We start from the raw sequence: 12,888 nt of genomic DNA, 5'->3' as shown, positions 1-12,888 counted from the left end.
CCCATAGTTTGCATTATACTTATGGATTGCTAGATAAGACAGAGGGAGCACGGTAGTGACGACAGACTCCGAAGACGCTGAAGACACAGGAGTTGCTGGGAACGGGAGAGGTAAGTATTTGAGGAGGGGGCCCCGCTGCCAGCACGCAGGGTAGGACTGGCCTGGTGTGATAGCTGGAAAAATTCCCGGTGGGCCCCGATGAGAGAGTGAGAGAATTGGTAGCGGGGGCTCTTAAAAAGTGCGGGCCCTTTAAAAGCGCAGCCGAAGTAATTGTAGCGTCGCGTGCGGCGCTCATTCTATTCAGTGGTGACAGCGGGTGACGCGCATAGTCACATGACTGAGGACGTGTTCTTGGTGGGCGGTGACACGCACCGCGCTCTGCTTTGCCGCTGGTGGCTGGCAGTGGTGTGTTGTCAGGTGACACGCTGACGTCGCGCTCTCCTCTCCCTGCTCCCCTGCCGGCTTTTGATACGCCGACGCCGCGCTCTGCTCTCCAGTCCCGGCTCCTGCTCCCTTGGAATTGGCCTTGTAACACCGGCTCCCGTCCGGGTATGGAACACCGCACCAGCACCGCGCACCGCCCTCTTCTCTCCTGCTCTCTTGCCTTTTAAGCTGGCTCCTGGGCTGAGTATGCGGTGACCAGCACTCTGCTCTCTCACCATAACCCTGGAAACAAGGCTGCAGGTCTGGCTACAGCTCTCCCTGCTTCAACTTCAAGTCAAGTGCAATATCCACGTTTTTCTGGGTGAGTGTTCCCAGCATTGGTCATCATCCATATATGGAGGGGTCGCAGGCTGGTCACATGGGGACATGGATGGGGACATGGGGCTGAAGGGGGGGCTGGTTGGACCCATGGGGACATGGATGGGGACATGGGTCTGAAGGGGGGGCTGGATGGACCCATGAGGACATGGATGGGGACATGGGGCTGAAGGGGGGGCTGGCTGGACCCATGGGGACATGGGGCTGAAGGGGAGGGGGCTGGCTGGGCCCATGGGAACATGGATGGGGACATGGGGCTGAAGGGGGGGCTGGCTAGACCCATGGGGACATGGGGCTGAAGGGGGGGGGGCTGGATGGACCCATGGGGACATGGGGCTGGCTGGCTGGACCTTTGGGGACATGGATGGGGACATGGGGCTGAAGGGGGTGCTGGCTGGACCCATGGGGACATGGATGGGGACATGGGGCTGAAGGGGGTGCTGGCTGGACCCATGGGGACATGGATGGGTACATGGGGCTGAAGGGGGGGCTGCCTGGACCCATGGGGACATGGGGCTGAAGGGGGGGCTGGCTGGACGCATGGGGGACATATGGATGGAGGCACGGGGCTGAAGGGGGGGCTGGCTGGACCCATGGAGACATGGATGGGGACATGGGGCTGAAGGGGGGGCTGGCTGGACCCATGGGGAGACATATGGATGGAGGCATGGGGCTGAAAGGGGGGGGCTGGTTGGACGCATGGGGAGACATATGGATGGAGGCACGGGGCTGAAGGGGGGGGGGCTGGATGGACGCATAAGGGGACACATGGTGGTGAAGGGGGCCAAGTTGGGGACCTGGATGGACACATGGAGGTGAAGGGGGGCAAACTGGACACATTGGGACCTGGATGGACACATATAGGTGAAGGGCAGCAAGCTGGACACATGGGGACCTGGATGGACGCATGGAGGTGAAGGGCGGCAAGCTGGACACATGGGGTCCTGGATAGATATATGGGGTGGGGTGGGGTGGGATGCATATGAGTGGGACAGGATGGATATATGAAGGGGGGCAGGCTGGACACATGGAGGCCCGGATGGATATATGGGAGGGGCAGGCTGGACACATGGAGACCAGAATGGATATATGGGGGGGGGGGTCAGGATGGATAGATGGGGGGCCATTCTGGACAAGGGACTTTATTACTGTTTAGGAGCCAGATTGAGGAACTTTATTAGTTTATGATGGCGAGTGGGGAACATTATTACTTTAGAGTCCAATTAGGGACATTATTACTTCTGTAATATAATTTTATTTTTAGGAAACTGTTTTCCGTAAGAGGGGACAAAAGGGGGGTCCTGTTACTGTGCAGGGCGCCACTATGTCGCTTTATTTCTTCAACTGGTGTAGTGTAGAAGCCTGGGGAAAAGTGGGAATGTGCTCTAAAAGAGATCAGTTATTGATAACTGTGTTATTTTCTGCAGAGATGATTCCTGGCTGGAAGAAGTGATGGTGGACTGTGCCAGATGAGGAAAAGCGAAGATGAAGAACTTCACCTAGAGACATCACTGGTGAGTCAGTGTATTACTGTACACTTACACTATATAGTATATACAGAGCTCCTGTGTATGTCACTGGTGACCAGTGTATTACCTATACACTATATACAGAGCTCCTGTGTATAATGTCACTCGTGATAACTGTATTACCTGTACACTACATACAGAGCTCCTGTGTATAATGTCACCGGTGATCACTGTATTACATGTACACTGACACTATATACAGAGATCCTGTTTATAATGTCACTGGGGATCACTGTATTACCTGCACACTGACACTATATACAGAGCTCATATGTATAGTGACAGTGTTAGTATTGTGGTTTGTATTCCTGATCAGTATTGTATTATTTGGTCACTATGTGGTGGTAATATGTGGTCTGGTCATGGTGTGGTGATATTTGTCCCTTTTGTATGTGATATTATTGGTGTTGTTATAGTGGATTATGTTGTGTATGGCGGTCATTTGTTCTCGCTGAGATTAACTAGGAAAAGATTTTTTTCCATGAGGCCACGGCTTCACTATCAGTATTTGGTCAGTATTTTTTCTCAGTAGTGAGAGCCAAAAGCAGGAGTGGGTGATAAATACAGAATTGGTGACTTGTTTCTATTCTACCTTTTCTCTGATTGTTCCTCACCTGGTTTTGGCTCCCACTCCTGAGAAAAAATCCTGACTGAATACTGATAGTGGGGCTGTGGCCTTAGAGATGAAATACTTGGAGCAGAGCGTCAGAGATGCACTCACAGGGGTTCTCCGGGGAGAACAAGTAATCCCCTCTCCACAGGATAAGTGATAACTTATTGATTGGTGGGGGTCTGACTACTGGGACCTGCAGCGATCGGCAGACTGGAGCTTTTCTCCCCATTACACTGGAGCTCATGTGCGACTCGACCACTGATCCATTCATTCCCTCAGGGGCTGTGAGCGCTGCTCTTTTTTGGAAGCCCCCAAGAGAAAGAATGAGGCTGTGGTCAGACGTCCCACCTGTCGCTGCATTTTAAAATGGGGATAAGTGTCCTGTCAGGGATAAAACTTCCCCATTCTTCCAATCAATAAGTGATCACCTATCCTGTGTAGCCCATGAATCTGTGATGACTTGTTTTAACCAAAGAAACCCTTTCATGTAAACTACAGAAATTGTCCATCCCTGTTGTAGTCTGTGCAGAGTAGATGTGAGGAGCCGCCGGTCACTGCTCCACTATAACAGGGAGAGCAGAGAAGAGAGATCTGCATATTGCTGGAGGTGGGCCCCTAGAGTCAGTGTCCCCTGTGGGCCCCAGACACCCCAGTCCGACCCTGCTGACATCTGATTAAGGCCTAAGGCCCCGTTCACATGTCAGGTTTTAATCAGTGTTTTTTTTCTAATTTTCATCTGATTTTGGTCAGTGTGTCAGTTTTTCTCCTCAGTGGGGCATATTTTTTTATATGTAAAGTAAAAAGCTAAAGGTTTCCTCGCCTCGCTTGCCCGGCCTATAGACACTGCAGAACAAGCAGTACAGGCAACATGGTTGGTTCTGGGCATTTTTTCTGACAGACTCGTTGACTTCAATAGATGATCTTTATCTACAAATCGGATGAAAATCGGACCGGTCTCAGTTCTGATTTGCAGATCAATCGTCCACAATAAATAGAGCTGTAAACCTGTCCACGGTCTATAACGGAGCATATTCTACCTGCTAGAAGAATAACCAGACGTGAAAAGAGCCATGTGCTATTCTTACAGGGAAGGGGCCACGATTTTATGTTTTGTATTAATAATTATGTAATCAATTATTTTTAATACAAAATTAAATGTACCACTTTATTAGTTTTTTATTTATTTTTACATTGGCCACTAGGGGCTGCCATTTTTATTTGGGGGGTGTGTAAGAAGCGATCTTACACACCTCATTTACGGCAGCCCTGGCCATAAGAGACAGTAGTCTGTCACCGACCCTTTCTCTAACATTAGAGGCCGCTCCTCCTGCCTCTAGCTGTGACCTGGGCACGCCCCCTTGGCTGTTCAGGTCGCAGCCGTGGGAGGAGATTGCAGCCATCTTTGTGGAGCCTGCAGTGTAAGCTGTACATTCCCCTTGTCGTCGCACGCACTGCTCAGTCAGAGCATGCCATGACAGGAACTGCCGGGGAGGAAATGCCTAGGAGTGGACGTCCCGAGTGAGTATCTGCAGTGGCGCCGTGCGGTGATCTCAGCCTCTCAGCTGTTATCACCGCCCACATCTTCAGCTAACACAGACACAGCGCTGCGTGGGAACGTGGAAGGTGAGTAGAAGCGTTTGTTTCGGTTTTTTTCCCTTCGCATTGAATATATGGGGGCATATACCCACCAGGATGGAGGAGGAGGCATATACCCACCAGGATGGATGGAGGGGGGGGGCATATACCCACCAGGATGGATGGAGGGGGGGGCATATACCCACCAGGATGGATGGAGGGGGGGGGCATATACCCACCAGGATGGATGGAGGGGGGGCATATACCCACCAGGATGGATGGAGGGGGGGGGCATATACCCACCAGGATGGATGGAGGGGGGGGCATATACCCACCAGGATGGATGGAGGGGGGGGCATATACCCACCAGGATGGATGGAGGGGGGGGCATATACCCACCAGGATGGATGGAGGGGGGGGCATATACCCACCAGGATGGATGGAGGGGGGGGCATATACCCACCAGGATGGATGGAGGGGGGGGCATATACCCACCAGGATGGATGGAGGGGGGGGCATATACCCACCAGGATGGATGGAGGGGGGGGCATATACCCACCAGGATGGATGGAGGGGGGGGCATATACCCACCAGGATGGATGGAGGGGGGGGCATATACCCACCAGGATGGATGGAGGGGGGGGCATATACCCACCAGTATGAAGGGGAGGATATATCCACCAGGATGGATGGATGGAGGGGGGCATATACTGACCGGGATGGATGGAGGGGCATTTACACCTAACCAGGATGGATGGATGGATGAAGGGGCATATGCATTTACCCAGAATGGATGGATGGAGGGGCATATATGTGGCACCCCAGGGGTCTGGTTTCCACAGTAACGGCAGTGTTATGTCTGAGAGCAGGTGGGAGGTCTCTTGGTCAGGAATCCTATGCATGCCACACCTCCTGCCCAGTCCTGGGAGGGGAAGAACTTCCCCTATATAAACCTGGGGCTGAGGCAGGGTTAGACAGTTGAGAGGGAGAGTTCAGCCAGGAGGGCTGACAGGGAGCTGTGGCTCCGGCTGGGCCCAGCTCCTGGGCCATGCCAGGAGTAGAGAAGAAGTAGAGACAGAGAAGCAGATATAGGAAAAGAACATCAGGAGCTCTGTGGGAGCAGTGCTACAAGGAGTCAGGGGCTGGCAGCTGCAGAGCTCGCCCTGACTGAGAAGTTATCACCGGACCCGGAGTCCGAGGCTGTGGGGACTAATCCTTACCCAGCAGCAGAAACCGACCGGCAGGGGATTGCAGGTCCTCTGGCCCAGAAACCCGAAGGCACGGTCACACGCGTGGGACCAGCACCGCCATCGTGGAGCGGAAGCCAATAGAAGGCCCCGAGTCACCGGCCATACGGGTGAGCACCACACGGTACACTCAGGGACGTGGGCTACTTTTACCCGCCTCTAGCAAGGTAGCCAGAAGAGTACAGTTAGCTGGGAAGGCCTACAACTCCGCCTGGCCAGGGGAGATCCCATCTGCTCAAGGACTGACCAGGCCCCGATCGCTAGCAAGTACTCCGGGAGGGTCTATCTTTGTCACCAGTAAAGACCCTGAACTACACGCATCGTCTCTGAGTGGTTCCTGCTACCCGCATCATCCACGTCGGCTGCCCTGAGGCCATACCCCTCCCGTTGGGGGTTATACCATCCCCGCTGCACCATCCTTCCACCGGCCTCAGCGGTCTGCCCTGCAGCGGCAGCTCCAAAGCTGCATTCAACGGGTGGCGTAGTCATCCAACATCTACTGCTAATAGACTCGCCACTTAGTTTGACTCCCTGGGCACGGACCGGGTCACCGCCACGAGACTACTACCCCCATCTGATCCGGCTCCGGGTAAGCTCCCGCGTGCGCAACGCAGCGCGACACAGGCCCAGGGGCGCGTCATATACATCTACCCAGGATGGATGGGGGTGTGTGACGCCTAGCTGCGCTTGGTATCACAGATCCTAGCAGGGTGTATTGATGGATTCCTCCACAAGAGGCCCCCATAACCATTCACACATCTCCACCTTCCACCTCAGACCATCAGAGGGAGCCCGTTAGGGATAGATATATAAGGGAAGGTGGAGCCAGGCAGCAGTTAGTCTAGACTGGAGTCGACAGAAAGCAAACCTGTTGAGAGAGCTCCTGCAGTGCAAAAGCCTGAGAGGTCAGTCTGCAGTGGAGCACGTTCTAGACTCAGTTGTAGCTCAGAGAGGTGAGCTTTAGGTGTGCCGGCGCCATAAGATCGGTGAAGCGCGGCAAGCTGCCGTTAGTGTGTATAGCCTAGTGAGGGCCCGAGTAGGCCGAAGGCGAGTGGAGAGTTAATACATAGGGGGCAGAGGAGCTTAACTAGCTCACCCCGAAGAAGCAGTTACCGGACATCGGGTCCGAAGCTTACCGGGATCTCCACGACCCAGTAAGATATAACCAGAATCCCTGGAGAACTACAAGTCCCAGTATCGCAAAAGTGCTGATACGTAATAGAGCCAGGAGACACATAGGCCCCTTAAGTCGGGAGCGTGTAATCCAAGAAAAGGCCCTACCACAAGGTCAGCCAGCGCAGGACAGAGACAAAGTTAGGCCTTGCTCCAGGAAGGTCAGAAACTTACTACGCAGAGGCAAGAAACAGGAGGCCCAAAACCCGCTCATTGGGGAGGATCCTGACGTGCACCCTTCACCCTATAGTGCTCTGGGACGTGCCTGAATTTCCATCAGAAAAAGGTACTGAAGTGACAATCGTGTCTGTCCCTGTTCTTGCTCTGACCCGGCTGGGTCTCTCCGTCCTGCTTTCCCCGTCCATATGCTGCCCTGAGGCCTAGCTCCACCTGTGGGAAGCTATACCATCGAGCTGCCTTATCACCGGCCTCAGTGGACTGCGCAGCGCTGGTGATCCTCACCAGAAACCACAGGTGGCGTCACAAACTCTTTGATAAACTTCACAACTCACCAACCCTTTTAAAGGAGCGACCCCAGGGTACGGGCCCGTTAGCCGACCACCGCGACATCCCTAAAGGCCCGGGTACCGAGTCATACCCATTCCCCTGGGCTAGTCAGGGGCATATAAACCTACCCAGCATGGATGGATGGAGGGGCATTTACACCTACCCAGGATGGATGGATGGAGGGGCATTTACACCTACCCAGGATGGATGGATGAAGGGGCATATACACCTACCCAGGATGGATGGATGGAGGGGCATCTACACTTGCCCCCTCCATCCATCCATCCTGGTTAAGTGTAGATGCCCCTCCATCCATCCATCCTGGGTAGGTGTATATGCCCCTTCATCCATCCATCCTGGGTAGGTGTATATGCCCCTCCATCCAACCTGGTTAGGTGTAGATGCCCCCTCCATTCATCCATCCTGGTTAGGTGTAGATGCCCCTCCATCCATCCTGGGTAGTCTATTCTGGTAGGTGTATATGCCCCTCCATCCAACCTGGTTAGGTGTAGATGCCCCCTCCATCCATCCATCCTGGTTATCTACACCTAACCAGGTTGGATGGAGGGGCATATACACCTACCAGAATAGACTACCCAGGATGGATGGAGGGGCATCTACACCTAACCAGGATGGATGAATGGAGGGGGCATCTACACCTAACCAGGTTGGATGGAGGGGCATATACACCTACCAGAATAGACTACCCAGGATGGATGGAGGGGCATCTACACCTACCCAGAATGGATGAAGGGGCATATACACCTACCCAGGATGGCTGGAGGGGCATATACAGCTACCCAGGATGGATGGATGGAGGGGCATATACAGCTACCCAGGATGGATGGATGGAGGGGCCGATACACCTACCCAGGATGGATGGAGGGGCATATACACCTACCCAGGATGGATGGAGGGGAATATACACCTACCCAGGATGGAAGGGCATATACACCTACCCAGGATGGATGGATGGAGGGGCATATACACCTACCCAGGATGGATGGATGGAGGGGCATATACACCTACCCAGGATGGATGGATGGATGGAGGGGCAAATACTCCTACACTGGATGGATGGAGGGGGCATATACACCTACCCAGGATGGATGGATGGCTGGAGGGGCATATACACCTACCCAGGATGGCTGGAGGGGCATATACAGCTACCCAGGATGGATGGAGGGGCCTATACACCTACCCAGGATGGGTGGATGGAGGGGAATATACACCTACCCAGGATGGAAGGGCATATACACCTACCCAGGATGGATGGATGGAGGGGCATATACACCTACCCAGGATGGATGGAGGGGCAAATACTCCTACACTGGATGGACGGAGGGGCATATACACCTACCCAGGATGGATGGATGGATGGAGGGGCATATACACCTACCCAGGATGGATGGATGGAAGAATGGATGGAGGGGTATTCGCATCTACCATGGATGGATGGAGGGGCAACTACACCTACCCAGGATGGATTGATGGATGGAGGGGCATCTACACCTACCCAGAGTGGAGGGGCATTTACACCTACCCAGGATGGATGGATGGAGGGGCATTTACACCTACCCAGGATGGATGGATGGATGAAGGGGCATATACACCTACCCAGGATGGATGGATGGATGGAGGGGCATCTACACTTAACCAGGATGGATGGAGGGGCATATACACCTAGCAGAATAGATTACCCAGGATGTATGGATGTATGGAGGGGCATCTACACCTAACCAGGATGGATGAATGGAGGGGGCATCTACACCTAACCAGGTTGGATGGAGGGGCATATACACCTACCAGAATAGACTACCCAGGATGGATGGAGGGGCATCTACACCTACCCAGAATGGATGAAGGGGCGTATACACCTACCCAGGATGGCTGGAGGGGCATGTACAGCAACTCAGGATGGATGGATGGATGGAGGGGCCGATACACCTACCCAGGATGGATGGAGGGGCCGATACACCTGCCCAGGATGGATGGAGGGGCATATACACCTACCCAGGATGGATGGATGGGCATATACACCTACCCAGGATGGATGGATCGAGGGGCATAGACACCTACCCAGGATGGATGGAGGGGCAAATACTCCTACACTGGATGGATGGAGGGGCATATACACCTACCCAGGAAGGATGGAGGGGCATATACACCTACCCAGGATGGATGGATGGAAGAATGGATGGAGGGGTATTCGCATCTACCATGGATGGATGGAGGGGCATCTACACCTACCCAGGATGGATTGATGGATGGAGGGGCATCTACACCTACCAGAATAGACTGCTCAGGATGGATGGATGGATGGAGGGGCATCTATGCTTACCCAGTTTGGATGGATGGATGGAGGTGCATATACACCTACCCAGGATGGATGGATGGAGAGGTATCTACACCTACCCAGGATGGATGGAATGAGGGGCATATACACCTACCCAGAATGGATGGATGGAGGGGCATCTACCCCTACCCACGATGGATGGATGGAGGGGCATCTACACTTACTCAGGATGAATGGATGGATGGAAGGGCATCTACACCTACCCAGGATGGGTGGATGGATGGAGGGGCATCTAGACCTACCCAGGATGTATGGATGGATGGAGGGGCATATACACCTACCCAGAGTGGACGGCTGGAGGGGCATCTACCCCTACCCACGATGGATGGATGGAGGGGCATCTACACTTACTCAGGATGGATGGATGGAAGGGCATCTACACCTACCCAGGATGGGTGGATGGATGGGCATCTAGACCTACCCAGGATGTAGGGATGGATGGAGGGGCATATACACCTACCCAGAGTGGATGGATGGAGGGGCATATACACCTACCAGGATGGATGGATGGGCATATACACCTACTCAGGATGGATGGATGGAGGGGCATATACACCTACTCAGGATGGATGGATGGAGGGGCATATACACCTACTCAGGATGGATGGATGGAGGGGCATATACACCTACTCAGGATGGATGGATGGAGGGGCATATACACCTACCCAGGATGGATGGAGAGGCCGATACACCTACCCAGGATGGATGGAAGGGCATATTCACCTACCCAGGATGGATGGATGGAGGGGCATATACACCTACCGAGAATGGATGGATGGAGGGGCATATACACCTACCAGAATAGACTGCGCAGGATGGATGGATGGAAGGATGGATGGAGTGGTATCTACACCTACTATGGATGGATGGAGGGGCATCTACACCTACCCAGGATGGATTGATGGATGGAGGGGCATCTACACCTACCGAGAATGGACGAATGGAGGGGCATCTACACCTACCGAGAATGGATGGATGGATGGATGGATGGATGGAGGGGCATATACACCTACCCAGGATGGATGGATAGAGGGGCATATACACCTACCAGAATAGACTGCGCAGGATGGATGGATGGAGGGGCATCTACGCCTACCCAGAATGGATGGATGGATGGATGAAGGGTCATATACACTCACCCAGGATGGATGGATGGAGGGGGAAATACACCTACTCAGGATGGATGGAGGGGCATATACACCTACCCAGGATGGATGGAGGGGCAAATACTCCTACCCAGGATGGATGGATGGATGGAGGGGCATATACACCTACCAGAATAGACTACCCAGGATGGATGGAGGTGCATCTACTCAAACCCAGAATGGATGGATGAAGGGGCATATACACCTACCCAGATTGGATGGATGGATGGAGGTGCATATACACCTACCCAGGATGGATGGATGGAAAGGTATCTACGCCTACCCAGGATGGATGGATGGAGGGGCATATACACCTACCCAGAATGGATGGATGGAGGGGCATCTACCCCTACCCAGGATGGATGGATGGAGGGGCATCTACACTTACCCAGGATGAATGGATGGATGGAAGGGCATCTACACCTACCCAGGATGTATGGATGGATGGATGGAGGGGCATCTACACCTACCCAGGATGGATGGATGGATGGAGGGGCATCTACACCTACCCAGGATGGATGGATGGATGGAGGGGCATCTACGCCTACCCAGAATGGATGGATGGAGGGGCATATACACCTACCCAGGATGGATTGATGGATGGAGGGGCATATACACCTACCCAGGATGGATGGATGGGCATATACACCTACTCAGGATGGATAGATGGAGGGGCATATACAGCTACCCAGGATGGATGGAGAGGCCGATACACCTACCCAGGATGGATGGAAGGGCATATTCACCTACCCAGGATGGATGGATGGAGGGGCATATACACCTACCCACTATGGATGGAGGGGCAAATTCTCCTACCCAGGATGAATGGAGGGGCATATACACCTACCCAGGATGCATGGAGGGGCATATACACCTATCCAGAATGGATTGATGGATGGAGGGGCATCTACACCTACCGAGAATGGACGAATGGAGGGGCATCTACACCTACCGAGAATGGACGAATGGAGGGGCATCTACACCTACCAAGAATGGATGGATGGAGGGGCATATACACCTACCCATGATGGATTGATAGAGGGGCATATACACCTACCAGAATAGACTGCGCAGGATGGATGGATGAAGGGTCATATACACCTACCCAGGATGGATGGAGGGGCATATACACCTACCCAGGATGGATGGAGGTGCAAATACTCCTACCCAGGATGGATGGATGGAGGGGCATATACACCTACCAGAATAGACTACCCAGGATGGATGGAGGTGCATCTACGCAAACCCAGAATGGATGGATGAAGGGGCATATACACCTACCCAGATTGGATGCATGGATGGATGCATGGATGGATGGATGGATGGAGGTGCATATACTCCTACCCAGGATGGATGGATGGAAAGGTATCTACGCCTACCCAGGATGGATGGATGGAGGGGCATATACACCTACCCAGAATGGATGGATGGAGGGGCATCTACACCTACCCAGGATGGATGGATGGAGGGGCATCTACACTTGCCCCTCCATCCATCCATTCATCCTGGGTAGGTGTAGATGCCCCTCCATCCATCCATCCTGGGTAGGTGTAGATGCCCCTCCATCCATCCATTCATCCTGGGTATCTACACCTACCCAGGATGGGTGGATGGATGGAGGGGCATCTACACCTACCCAGGATGTATGGATGGATGGAGGGGCATCTACACCTACCCAGGATGTATGGATGGATGGAGGGGCATCTACACCTTACCCGGGATGGATGGATGGAGGGGCATCTACACCTACCCAGGATGAATGGATGGAGGGTCATCTACGCCTACCCAGAATGGATGGATGGAGGGCATATACCCCTACCCAGGATGGATTGATGGATGGAGGGGCATCTACACCTACCCAGAATGGATGGATGGAGGGGCATCTACGCCTACCCAGAATGGATGGAGGGGCATATACACCTACCCAGAATGGATGAATGGAGGGGCATATACACCTACCCAGAATGGATGGATGGAGGGG

The sequence above is a fragment of the Phyllobates terribilis genome, unplaced genomic scaffold (assembly GCF_046119375.1).
Source record: "Phyllobates terribilis strain yellow unplaced genomic scaffold, ASM4611937v1 Scaffold_123__1_contigs__length_5148117, whole genome shotgun sequence".
In the NCBI taxonomy this organism is placed as follows: Eukaryota; Metazoa; Chordata; class Amphibia; order Anura; family Dendrobatidae; genus Phyllobates; species Phyllobates terribilis.
Note: the sequence above shows the minus strand (reverse complement) of the source record.